Raw genomic sequence first — 11,582 nt, 5'->3', positions numbered from 1 at the left:
AAAAAAAAAAAAAAAAAAGTGTAGTTCTAAATTTGAGTTGGAAATATCAGTATAAACTCACGAAAAATTTTATGGATATTATAGCCAATAAAGGCATAGAAACAATGAACAAGTCGGTAGCAACGATCACCTCTAGAATGTGCTTTCTAAATACCATTTCCCACACTAAGGAACAAAAGCTCCTTATATAAGTGGAGCACAGTAATACGTGTGGTAAATATATATATTTATATCCATGATAAATCTAAATATATGTGGTAAAGCTGGAATAGCTTCCCACCAGAAGGCAAGGAAGCTATGAAGGATGACTGGGGTCATGACCAAAGGACGCAGAAGTGGTTCTAATTGGTCAAAGATGAGGCAATCTGAGCCTTCATGAGGATGATGGTGATTTCGATGGATGGAAACACATCAAAATCTTTAGATCCATGAATTGATAATGATACTAACAAAAATTCATTCTTCTACTGGATCAAAGCACATCACCTAGGAAGGATTCCTGCTCTGGGGTGTGTGTCAGAGTGTATTGGGGTCGGTGGGGAGATAAATTAGTAATTATAGGTACAGGAAACTAAAAATCATCTTTACTTGGGGATGCAATCAGCAAAATTCAGACTGAGGGAATCTCTACAGCATAAATGATGAAATGCTTGCAATATATAAATTGTAAGGAAAAAGAAAGGAAGGGGGAACCTACAGAATTAAGAACTGTATGCGTCACATCAACCAGTTACGATGTATAGACTTATCTGGATTCGGATTCAAACAGTCTATAGAAACTATTATGAATATTTGAACAGTGATTGACTATTTGATAAAATAGAATATAAGAAATTACTGTTAATTGTTATGTGTGGTAATGAGATTATGAGTATGAATTTTTGAAGAGCCCTCTTCTTTTGGAGATATACCCTGAATTATTGTGGATGAAATGATATGATGGCTAGGATTTATTTCAGAAGCACACAGGGGAAGGAGGGGTATGAGGGTAGAAGTGGATGAGGCTATGAAAGAAACGGGATTGACCACACGTTACTGGTTGTTGAAGCTCATTTCCATATACATAAGGGTTCATTATGCTATTTTTTTCTTTTATATATATATGTATACTTAATTTTCTATGATGAAAAAATTAAAAACAATCTGGGTCCATTTTTAAGCTATTTGATAATAATAGTACACGTGGTATCCAGTTATAGCCAAAATAATGAAGGGGCTTCAACACAGCAGGCTTGGGAAACTGCGGTAGACAAAGTCACACTGTCACCCTGATTTACTGGGCACCATGTAAGCACTAAGGCAGTCTGGAGAAGGAATGGTTCTCCCAGCCCTGACTTATGTTTATACAGAAATCTTCTCCCCGAGAGCTCGTCTCATTAATGCTCACCACATTTCCACCAGGCAGGCAGGCAATCTCATCTTCTTCCACAATGACATATCAAATTTCAGGTTCCCTCGAGTTGCTGCTGTAAACTGCAGCCGGTGGCTGCGTGCTCCTAACTCCTCATGAACCTGTGGACCATGGCATTTGGTGACTGATGAGACCACCAGGCGTCTCAGCCCCAATGTGAGGTTAAGGAAATGATGACAGTGACCCAGCAGGACCACTGTGCCCACGTAGCAAAAAAGAGCAAGTGTGACAACATGCATTACCTGGACACCTTCTGGAACTCAGGCCATGGCCCCGGGGGTTTAGCTCAGCTTGAGTGGACGGAGCTAACAAAGTCCTCCTAATCCCAAGCATTCCTTCCCAGGTCAACCTACCCCCTGCCCCCACCTCCATCACCTATTTTTCAAGCCCACGGAAGTTACCCTACCTTTGCACAACCGTCAGTGTTCCCGAAGACACATCCACTCCTCCTGGAGCCCAGGTTTTCTCCAGATGCAGGCAAACTTACTGCAGGACACCTTGTTGATAAACCTTGGAGACTGTCGAGGATACATTTTGCTAATTTAACAAGTTATAGACACCTGACTCATGTAAGCACTTCGTAGCTGTAAAGTACTCTGTCTTAGTCAGTCCAGGCTGACGTAACAAAATACCATAGACTTGGTGACTTAAACAACAGACCTTTAGTTTACTCCTCACAATTCTGGAAACTGGGAAGTACAGGGTCAAGGTACCAGCAGACCTGGTGTCTGATGGGGACCTGCCTCCCGGCTTGCAGACAGTCACCTCTGGCTGTGTCCTCACGTACGGTCAGGCCCCCCAAGATGGCTGTTCTCTTGCCCTCTGTCCATTCCCTGCTGGACCAGTGCCTGCTTCACCTACACCCCACTCACATGACCGACCTTCTACATACTTGCTTCCGGCCCAGCTAGTGACTGTTCTACTCTTTAGATCAGAACATCTCCACCATGATAGCTTATCAAAGGGGCGGTGAGGGGCATGCCCCCCTGCTAGTTTCCCTGGTAACCGATGGGCTAACCTGAGGTTAATTCCCCCTATAACTGGTAACCTTCCCCTTCCCCCAGGAGCTAAGTATGCCACCAAGTCCTGCCGGCCGTCCGCCGCACACGATGGGGTGTCACTCGAGGACCTTGTTTCAGACACGTAAGGTGCCCCACCCATTAAACCACTGATGTCTCTGTCACTGACTCTGGGCTCTTCCTTTGGTCTTGGAGCTGGACAAGTACAGGGCTTGCAGGCCTGCAGGGTGCAGCCCGACACCTCACATGGCCCAGAGAGAGAGAAAGGGCTCACCCCTGTCCTTTTCTTGTAAGGATGCTAACCCCATTTGGGGGGCTCCATTCTCACGACCTGTCACCCTCCTCCAAACACCATCACACTGGGGTTTCAACATATGAATTTGGGGGAACACAAACATTCTGTCCACAGCAACTTGTCTCGTCGAATAACGTATAGCAAATACTATTATTACTGTAATTATGGTATATGCACACATAGAGGAATATATTGATATTAGACATTATTTAATTCTTAAAAATGTAAACCAGAAGCTTTTCATTTCTCCTACTATTTAGAAGAGTCTAAACCTCCACCTTACATAGAGTTATTTGTTTTTCACGTCATTGATTAAGCAGGTACTCTATGCAAGAGGGAACAGCAGTGCATAGACCTACAAAGCCCTGCCCGCCTACAGCACGTATTCTGGTGATAAGAATACAGACAATTAAACAGATGCAAACTAGTATATACAGAATGGATAAACAACAAGGTCCTGCTGTAGAGCACAGGGGATGATATTCAATGTCCTCTAATAAGCCATAATGGAAAAGAATAGGAAAAAGAATATATATATATGTATAACTGAATCACTTTGCTGTCCAGCAGAAATTAACACAACATTGTAAATCAACTATTCTTCAACAAAATAAATTTTTTAAAAAAAGAATACAGGCAATCATGTAAAACTCTGTATCGGCAAAATAACAGTTATGCAACCTAATGACTAAGACCCTTAGTTTACAAACTAAAGTGTGTGGGAAACATTACACAAATTCATTTGTCAATAAATGCATTTGATTTCTATTTTGACCCCCATCCCTACAAAATAGGCAAAAGAAACAAACCTCAGTCACGTGGGGGATTTTCTCTCATCCTTCTGCCGGCTCCAGTCAGGGGGTGATGAGGTGTCAGCCCACCTCAGGGGGGCCTCACCAATTCATTCGTCCATGTAAGTCCCCACCGGCACACTCCACGTCCTGTTTCTTTGCACTGACTTGATTTTTTAAATACTGCATTGAAATAGGATTTATCTTGATGACAGCATTTGGGGTGGGGGGTGTCTCCTTAGGTTTTGCTCTCAAGGTAAGTGCCTCACTCACCCCCTGGTCCTAAGCAGACAAGCCAACATCTGAAGCCCCTCTGGCCTTGGGGTTGCTCCTTCCCGACGCTCACCCAAGCCTCGCGTCGGGGAGCTTGGACTCAGGGAAATTTCTGAGGGTTGTTACTTATTTCTACAGATTTCCTTTCCTTCCAACGGAGCAGAATATTATTTTATTTTTCTCAAAGATGGGACAGGAACTTACAAAATCACTCCTCCTGAGAGAGTGTTTTCTGACTTTGGGTTTACTTGATTAGGCACCTGGAGGCAGCCTGTCCAGATTTGTGGAAGATCATCGGTGCCCGGGGGCCCTGCTCCCATGTCCAGGGCAACGTTCCTACTTTTCTGGCCGATGGAAATTAAGTCCAGGAAGTAACTCAGAGCCAAAAATCAGTCAGTTGTGAATGACAACTTATTTTTAATCGTGTTAAACTGCTAACTCCCCAATTAACTTCTCCATCCAGAAAGTGCTTTTCTCCCGATGAAGCTCAGAGCTTCCCGACAGCAGTAAAAATGTTAGAGTCCATCAGCTCCACTGGCTGACATTCAGAGTCAGCGGTACTTGAAGTTATATTTTAAAAGGCTCATGGGGGAAAAAATCATTCAAAAAGCATTTAGCTCTTCAAACGTGTTCAAGCCCAAGGGTTCACTGCATTCTAATTACTCTGGTAACTACTTTGTAAATAAAAACTTACAAGCAGAAAATAAACAGGGGAAGAGAATGGCCAATAGCTTCCGTCAAAAAAGATGGAGATAAAGAAATTATATGTTTAGAGTAAGGTGTTTTAAAATACTGTATACCTCAAAGGAAAAATGGTCTTGAAGCAAGCTCTTTCCTAAGTGAAATATCTTTTTTCCCCCTAAGAAACTTAGAAAGAGCCTTTGTAAAACCAGAAATCCCTCTCTGAGGGATACACATATCCATGGCAACAACAGTGTGTGACAATAAAATTAGCTTCAGAAACAGAAGAAATAGAAGATATTCAAGTACAGAGAGATTAGGGGATGATTCAGGACACAGTGATCTCTACGTATATTTTAAAAATTATCCCTTGCCAGAAAGGATTTGAGATGACTTAAAAGGAAGCATAAAATCTAACCAGATAACTCCCTCCTGTGAGAGCACCGCAATCATAACCAACTGCTGAACAATCATGGACAGGAAGACACTGGAACTCACCAAAAAAACACCCCACATCCAAGACAAAGGAGAAGCCGCAAGGAGACGGCAGGAGGGGCGCAATCACAGTAAAATCAAATCCCATAACTGCTGGGTGGGTGACTCACAGACTGGAGAACACTTACACCACAGAAGTCCACCCACTGGAGGGAAGGTTCTGAGCCCCACGTCAGGCTTCCCAACCTGGGGGTCCGGCAACGGGAGGAGGAATTCCCAGAGAATCAGACTGTGAAGGTTGGTGGGATTTGATTGCAGGACTTCAACAGGACTGGGGGAAACAGAGACTCCACTCTTGGAGGGCACACACAAAGTAGTGTGCACACTGGGACCCAGGGGAAGGAGCAGTGACCCCGGGGGAGACTCAACCAGACCTACCTGCTAGTGTTGGAGGGTCTCCTGCAGAGGCAGGGGCTGGCTGTGGCTCACCGTGGGGACAAGGACACTGGCAGCAGAACTTCTGGGAAGTACCCCTTGGCGTGAGCCTTCCCAGAGTCCACCATTAACCCCACTGAAGAGCCTCTAGGCTCCAGTGGTGGGTCGCCTCAGGCCAAAAACCCACCAGGGAGGGAACTCAGCCCCACCCTTCAGCTGACAAGCAGATTAAAGTTTTACTCAGCTCTGCTCACCAGAGCAACACCCAGCTCTACCCACCACCAGTCCCTCCCATCAGGAAGCTTGCATAAGCCTCTTAGATAGCCTCATCCACCAGAGGGCAGACAGCAGAAGCAAGAAGAACTACAATCCTGCAGCCTGTGGAACAAAAACCACATTCACAGAAAGACAGACAAAATGAAAAGGCAGAGGGCTATGTACCAGATGAAGGAACAAGATAAAACCCCAGAAAACAGCTAAATGAAGTGAGGATAGGCAACCTTCCAGAAAAAGAATTCAGAATAATGATAGTGAAAATGTTCCAGGACCTTGGAAAAAGAATAGAGGCAAAGATTGAGAAGATGCAAGAAAGGTTTAACAAAGACCTAGAAGAACTGAAGAACAAACACCTAGAAGAATTAAAGAACAAAGAAACAGAGATGAACAATACAATAGCTGAAATGAAAAATACACTAGAAGGAATCAAAAGCAGAATAACTGAGGCAGAAGAATGGATAAGTGACCTGGAAGACAGAATGGTGGAATTCATTGCCACAGAACACAATAAAGAAAAAGCAATGAAAAGAAATGAAGACAGCCTAAGAGACCTCTGGGACAACACTAAACACACCAACATTCACTTTATAGGGGTCCCAGAGGGAGGAAAGAGAGAGAAAGGACCAGAGAAAATATTTGAAGAGATTATAGTTGAAAAGTTCCCTAACATGGGAAAGGAAATAGCCACCCAAGTCCAGGAAACTCAGAGAGTCCCAGGCAGGATAAACCCAAGGAGAAACACGCCGAGACATGTAGTAAACAAATTGACAAAAATTAAAGACAAAGAAAAATTATTAAAAGCAACAAGGGGGCTTCCCTGGTGGCGCAGTGGTTGAGAGTCCACCTGCCGATGCAGGGGACACGGGTTCGTGCCCTGGTCTGGGAAGATCCCATATGCCGCGGAGCAGCTGGGCCCGTGAGCCATGGCCGCTGAGCCTGCGCATCTGGAGCCTGTGCTCTGCAACGGGAGAGGCCACAACAGTGAGAGGAACGTGTACCGAAAATTAAATAAATAAATAAATAAATAAATAAATAAAAGCAACAAGGGGAAAACAACAAATAACATACAAGGGAACCCCCATAAGGTTAACAGCTGATTTCTCAGCAGAAACTCTACAAGCCAGAACGGAGTGGCACAATATATTTACAGTGATGAAAGGGAAGAAACTACAACTAAGATCACTCTACCCAGCAAGGATCTCATTCAGATTTGATGGAGAAATCAAAAGCTTTACAGACAAGCAAAAGCTAAGAGAATTCAGCACCACCAAACCAGCTCTACAACAAATGCTAAAGGAACTTCTCTAAGTGGGAAACACAAGAGAAGAAAAGGACCTACAAAGAAAAACCCAAAACAACTCAGAAAATGGTAATAGGAACATACATATCGATAAGTACCTTAAACGTGAATGGATTAAATGCTCCAACCAAAAGACACAGGCTCACTGAATGGATACAAAAACAAGACCCATATATATGCTGTCTACAAGAGACCCACTTCAGACCTAGGGACACATACAGACTGAAAGTGAGGGGATGGAAAAAGATATTCCATGCAAATGGAAATCAAAAGAAAGCTGGAGTAGCAATACTCATATCAGATAAAATAGACTTTAAAATAAAGAATGTTACAAGAGACAAGGAAGGATCAATCCAAGAAGAAGATATAACAATTAGAAATATATATACATCCAACATAGGAGCACCTCAATACATAAGGCAACTGTTAACAGCTATAAAAGAGGAAATAGACAGTAGCACAATAACAGTGGGGGACTTTAACACCTCACTTACACCAATGGACAGATCATCCACAGAAAATTAATAAGGAAACACAAGCTTTAAATGACACAATAGACCAGATAGATTTAACTGATATTTATAGGACGTTCCATCTGAACAGCAGATTACATTTTCTTCTCAAATGTACACAGAACAGTGTATTCTCCAGGATAGACCACATCTTGGGTCACAAATCAAGCCTCAGTAAATTTAAGAAAATTGAAATCATATCAAGCATCTTTACCGATCACAACGTTATGAGATTACAAACAAATTACACGGAAAAAGATCGTAAAAAACACAAACACATGGAAGCTAAAAAATACATTGCTAAATAACCAAAAGATCACAGAAGAAATCAAAGAGGAAAAAAAAATACCTAGAGACAAATGACAATGAAAACATGATGATCCAAAATTTATGGGATGCAGCAAAAGCAGTTCTAAGAGGTAAGTTTATAGCAATACAAGCCTACCTCAAGAAACAAGAAAAATCTCAAATAAACAATCTAACTTTACACCTAAGGAACTAAAGAAAGAAGAACAAACAAAACCCAAAGTTAGTAGAAAGAAAGAAATCATAAAGATCACAGCAGAAATAAATGAAATAGAAGCAAAGAAAACAGTAGCAAAGATCAATAAAACTAAAAGCCGTTTCTTTGAGAAGATAAACGAAATTGATAAACATTTAGCCATGATGTTCTACTACAAGAGTTGCTTGTAGTAGTCTCTCAGGATGCTTTGTATTTCTGCAGGGTCCGTTGTAACTTCTCCTTTTTCATGTTTATCATGTTTAAATAGCCAAAGCAGTCTTGAGGGAAAAAACGGAGCTGGAGGAATCAGACTCCCTGACTTCAGACTGTACTACAAAGCTACAGTAATCAAGACAATATGGTACTTGCACAAAAACAGAAATATAGATCAATGGAACAGGATAGAAAGCCCAGAAAGAAACCCACGCACATATGGTCAACTAATCTATAACAAAGGAGGCAAGGATATACAATGGAGAAAAGACAGTCTCTTCAATAAGTGGAGCTGGGAAAACTGGACAGCTACATGTAAAAGAATGAAATTAGAACACTCCCTAACACCATACACAAAAATAAACTCCAAATGGATTAAAGACCTAAATATAAGACCAGACACTATAAAACTCTTAGAGGAAAACATAGGCAGAACACTCTATAACATAAATCACAGCAAGATCCTTTTTGACCCACCTCCTAGAGAAATGGAAATAAAAACAAAAATAAACAAATGGGACCTCATGAAACTTAAAAGCTTTTGCACAGCAAAGGAAACCATAAACAAGACGAAGACAACCCTCAGAATGGGAGAAAGTATTTGCAAACGAATCACAGAGAAAGGATTAATCTCCAAGATATATAAACAGATCATGCAGCTCAATATTAAAAAGCAAACAACCCAATCCAAAAATGGGCAGAAGACCAAAATAGACATTTGTCCCAAGAAGACATACAGATGGCCAAGAAGCACATGAAAATCTGCTCAGCATCACTAATTATTAGAGAAATGCAAATCAAAACTACAGTGAGGTATCACCTCATGCCGGTTAGAATGGGCATCATCAGAAAATCTACAGACAACAAATGCTGGAGTGGGTGTGGAGAAAAGGGAACAATCTTGCACTGTTGGTGGGAATGGAAATTGATACAGCCAGTATGGAGAACAGTATTGACACTCCACAAAAAACGAAAAATAGAATTACCATATGACCCAGCAATCCCACTACTGGGCATGTACCCAGAGAAAACCATAATTCAAAAAGACACATGCACCCCCATGTTCACTGCAGCACTATTTACAATAGCCAGGTCATGGAAGCAACCTAAATGCCCATCGACAGAAGAATGGATAAAGAAGTTGTGGTACATATAGACAATGGAATATTACTAATAAAAGCGAATGAAATTGGGTCATTTGTAGAGATGTGGATGGACACAGAGACTGTCATACAGAGTGAAGGACGACCAGAGGCTTCTGCAAGGGCACACAGCCAGGGAGCCTCTGTATCCGTGGGTTAGATATACGTTAATCCAAATGTGCTGCGAGAGTTGAGAACTGCTGATGAAGGGACGATTGCGAAGACTGCTTTTCCTTCCAAGGGGTAATCAAAAAACTTCGGCAACTGTTAATTCTGCAAATGCTTTGAGTTTACCAAGGTAGACTCTGGGACACTGAAGACTCAGAACAGTCTGAATGACTTTAAAACAAATCAATCCAAAAGAAAAACTCTCTAGGTTGTTCTCCAGTTATTAGAAATTTTAAAGGTTAATACAATGCTATCTGTTTACTTCACCAGTATGACAACTAAAGCAGAAGTAATAAGAAGTCCTCCAGCGCAATACAACGACCCCAAGGTTATTCCTCTTTCGTGTTTTGCTCCGCATTTGGAGCAGCCTCCAAACGTATATGTTGCAATTGCATTGTGATTGGTGTGTGCCTGGTGTACACCTGCACATCATAAATAATGGAAAAGGACAAACTGACGTCATAGATAACATAATTACCCACTTTAGGATCAATTAAAGCAGGAAAGATGTTAAATTCACCTTATGTTTCCATTAATTTGGTACACGGTCCCAAACAACTAAATGCCACTGTACAGAAAGATCCAGTTGACCATAGGTTGCAATTCTAAGGTAATGGCCACTGATCACTAAGTCACATTCTCTTTATTGGATGACTAACCAGTGAAGTAGCACTCTATTATTATCCATTTGCCACCAGTTACGTACAGTATAAGGTGAGAGGCAATGTTGATATATTGCTGAATAAAAACGTCTAAAAAAAAAAATCTAACCAGAGAGTATAAATCAAAACCGGATGCAAAAAGAGAAAGAAAAACAACGTTCCAGACATAAAATAGAGGCAGGAAAGAAGCTGAAATAGGCCCGCAGAGTAACTGATCATGAGTGCAATTATATCTCGTGTGGACTAGTGGCAATGTTGAAACAGACTCTGAAAGTGAGATTTGGAAAGAGCCTAGGGAATTGCTGTTACTACATCCACACAGCACAGAATCGGAAGCCCAGGGAAAGACACGTATTGGACCGACCGGGTAGGAGTTGATCTTCTTTCCTTCAAGCTTCATATCCTTGCTGCTTTTGCTGCTTCGACCTCAGACCTTGTCTCTCCTTTTTCATCTGGGTGAATCCCTGAGGGTAACCAATGAGGACGAGCAAGAGGATGGAGATTTAGAGGCAAAATACCGATAGGTATTGACAGAAGCTGGTTAACTTATTGTCCAGCGGTCACCGTGCTGGTTGTCGGTGTGACAGGGAAGGGAATACAAAACATAGAAAAGGATGTGAGTGGGAAAGTTAGTCACACCATCACCTTACTGCTGATTCCTAGCTCATCGAAAAAGCAAAATTTCTAAACCTTTAAGGATCTATCGGTGATTTTTAAATGCTGCTAAATTTTTCTTCTGTAACCCTAGTAAGAAAATTAAATACTTAATCTAAGCATTAAAACTTTATCATTACAACCCATATGTTCTTAGCACATTTGGCAAGAGACTTATGCTATATCTGGAAAAGGAATGCAGATGTTACCATAATTTATTCGAGCACCTGGCCGTATCACATGATCCCCATCTGAAGGAGAGGTGATGAAAATATTTTTAAAGTTTCTTGAAACTAACACACCATTGTAAAGCAATTATACTCCAACAAAGATGTTAAAAAAAAAAGATGATCAGAAAAAAAAAAGTTTCTTACTCTATCATTTTGATACATATTCCAAAAAATGTGGGGGACCATCCTGGCTGTTTATAGAAGCTGCAACCACCCATGAAAAGCAGTCCCACTGTTGCCATAGTGATCATGAATGATGGAGCCATTCTGCCAGAAATCTCATTCACTTGAAAATTGAAGTCCCCAAGTGACAATAAGCTGAGGACACTGTAATATCAGGTGGGATAACGTCTAAGACACCCAAACAAGAAGCGAGAACCTCAATTCACTTTACCACAAGTTATAGGAAGGATGGATGGCAGACACACTCACAGGAACCCAGTGTTAGAGATCAGAGAGCTTCCACGGCTGAAAAGTACATCTGCTACCTTAAAATAAAAAAGAAGGAAAAAAATATATACACACTTCCAGGACAGTGATGAAAAGACAAAGACATGCTGGCCAGACAATGGCGTTTATTTTC

General features: G+C 41.5%; 1 long non-coding RNA gene across 3 annotated transcripts in view; it reads right to left on the bottom strand.

The window, feature by feature from the left end:
- The window catches only part of LOC113631549 (uncharacterized), a 34,004-nt gene extending 30,773 nt beyond the window's left edge, over nucleotides 1-3,231 (bottom strand). For all 3 annotated transcript variants that reach the window (XR_003437421.1, XR_003437422.1, XR_003437420.1), the window contains exons 1-3: nucleotides 2,705-3,231; nucleotides 1,818-1,929; nucleotides 1,388-1,512 (exon numbers count right to left, since the gene is read on the bottom strand). This is a non-coding gene — a long non-coding RNA (uncharacterized LOC113631549). The remainder of the gene's footprint in view (nucleotides 1-1,387; nucleotides 1,513-1,817; nucleotides 1,930-2,704) is intronic.
- Nucleotides 3,232-11,582: the final 8,351 nt, after the last annotated feature.

This window comes from Aethalodelphis obliquidens, unplaced genomic scaffold (genome assembly GCF_003676395.1).
Source record: "Aethalodelphis obliquidens isolate GAN/ISIS:26980383/991018 unplaced genomic scaffold, ASM367639v1 scaffold33, whole genome shotgun sequence".
NCBI lineage: Eukaryota > Metazoa > Chordata > Mammalia > Artiodactyla > Delphinidae > Aethalodelphis > Aethalodelphis obliquidens.
The sequence above is the reverse complement of the archived record's forward strand: the minus strand, read 5'-3'. Positions and strand labels throughout refer to the sequence as shown.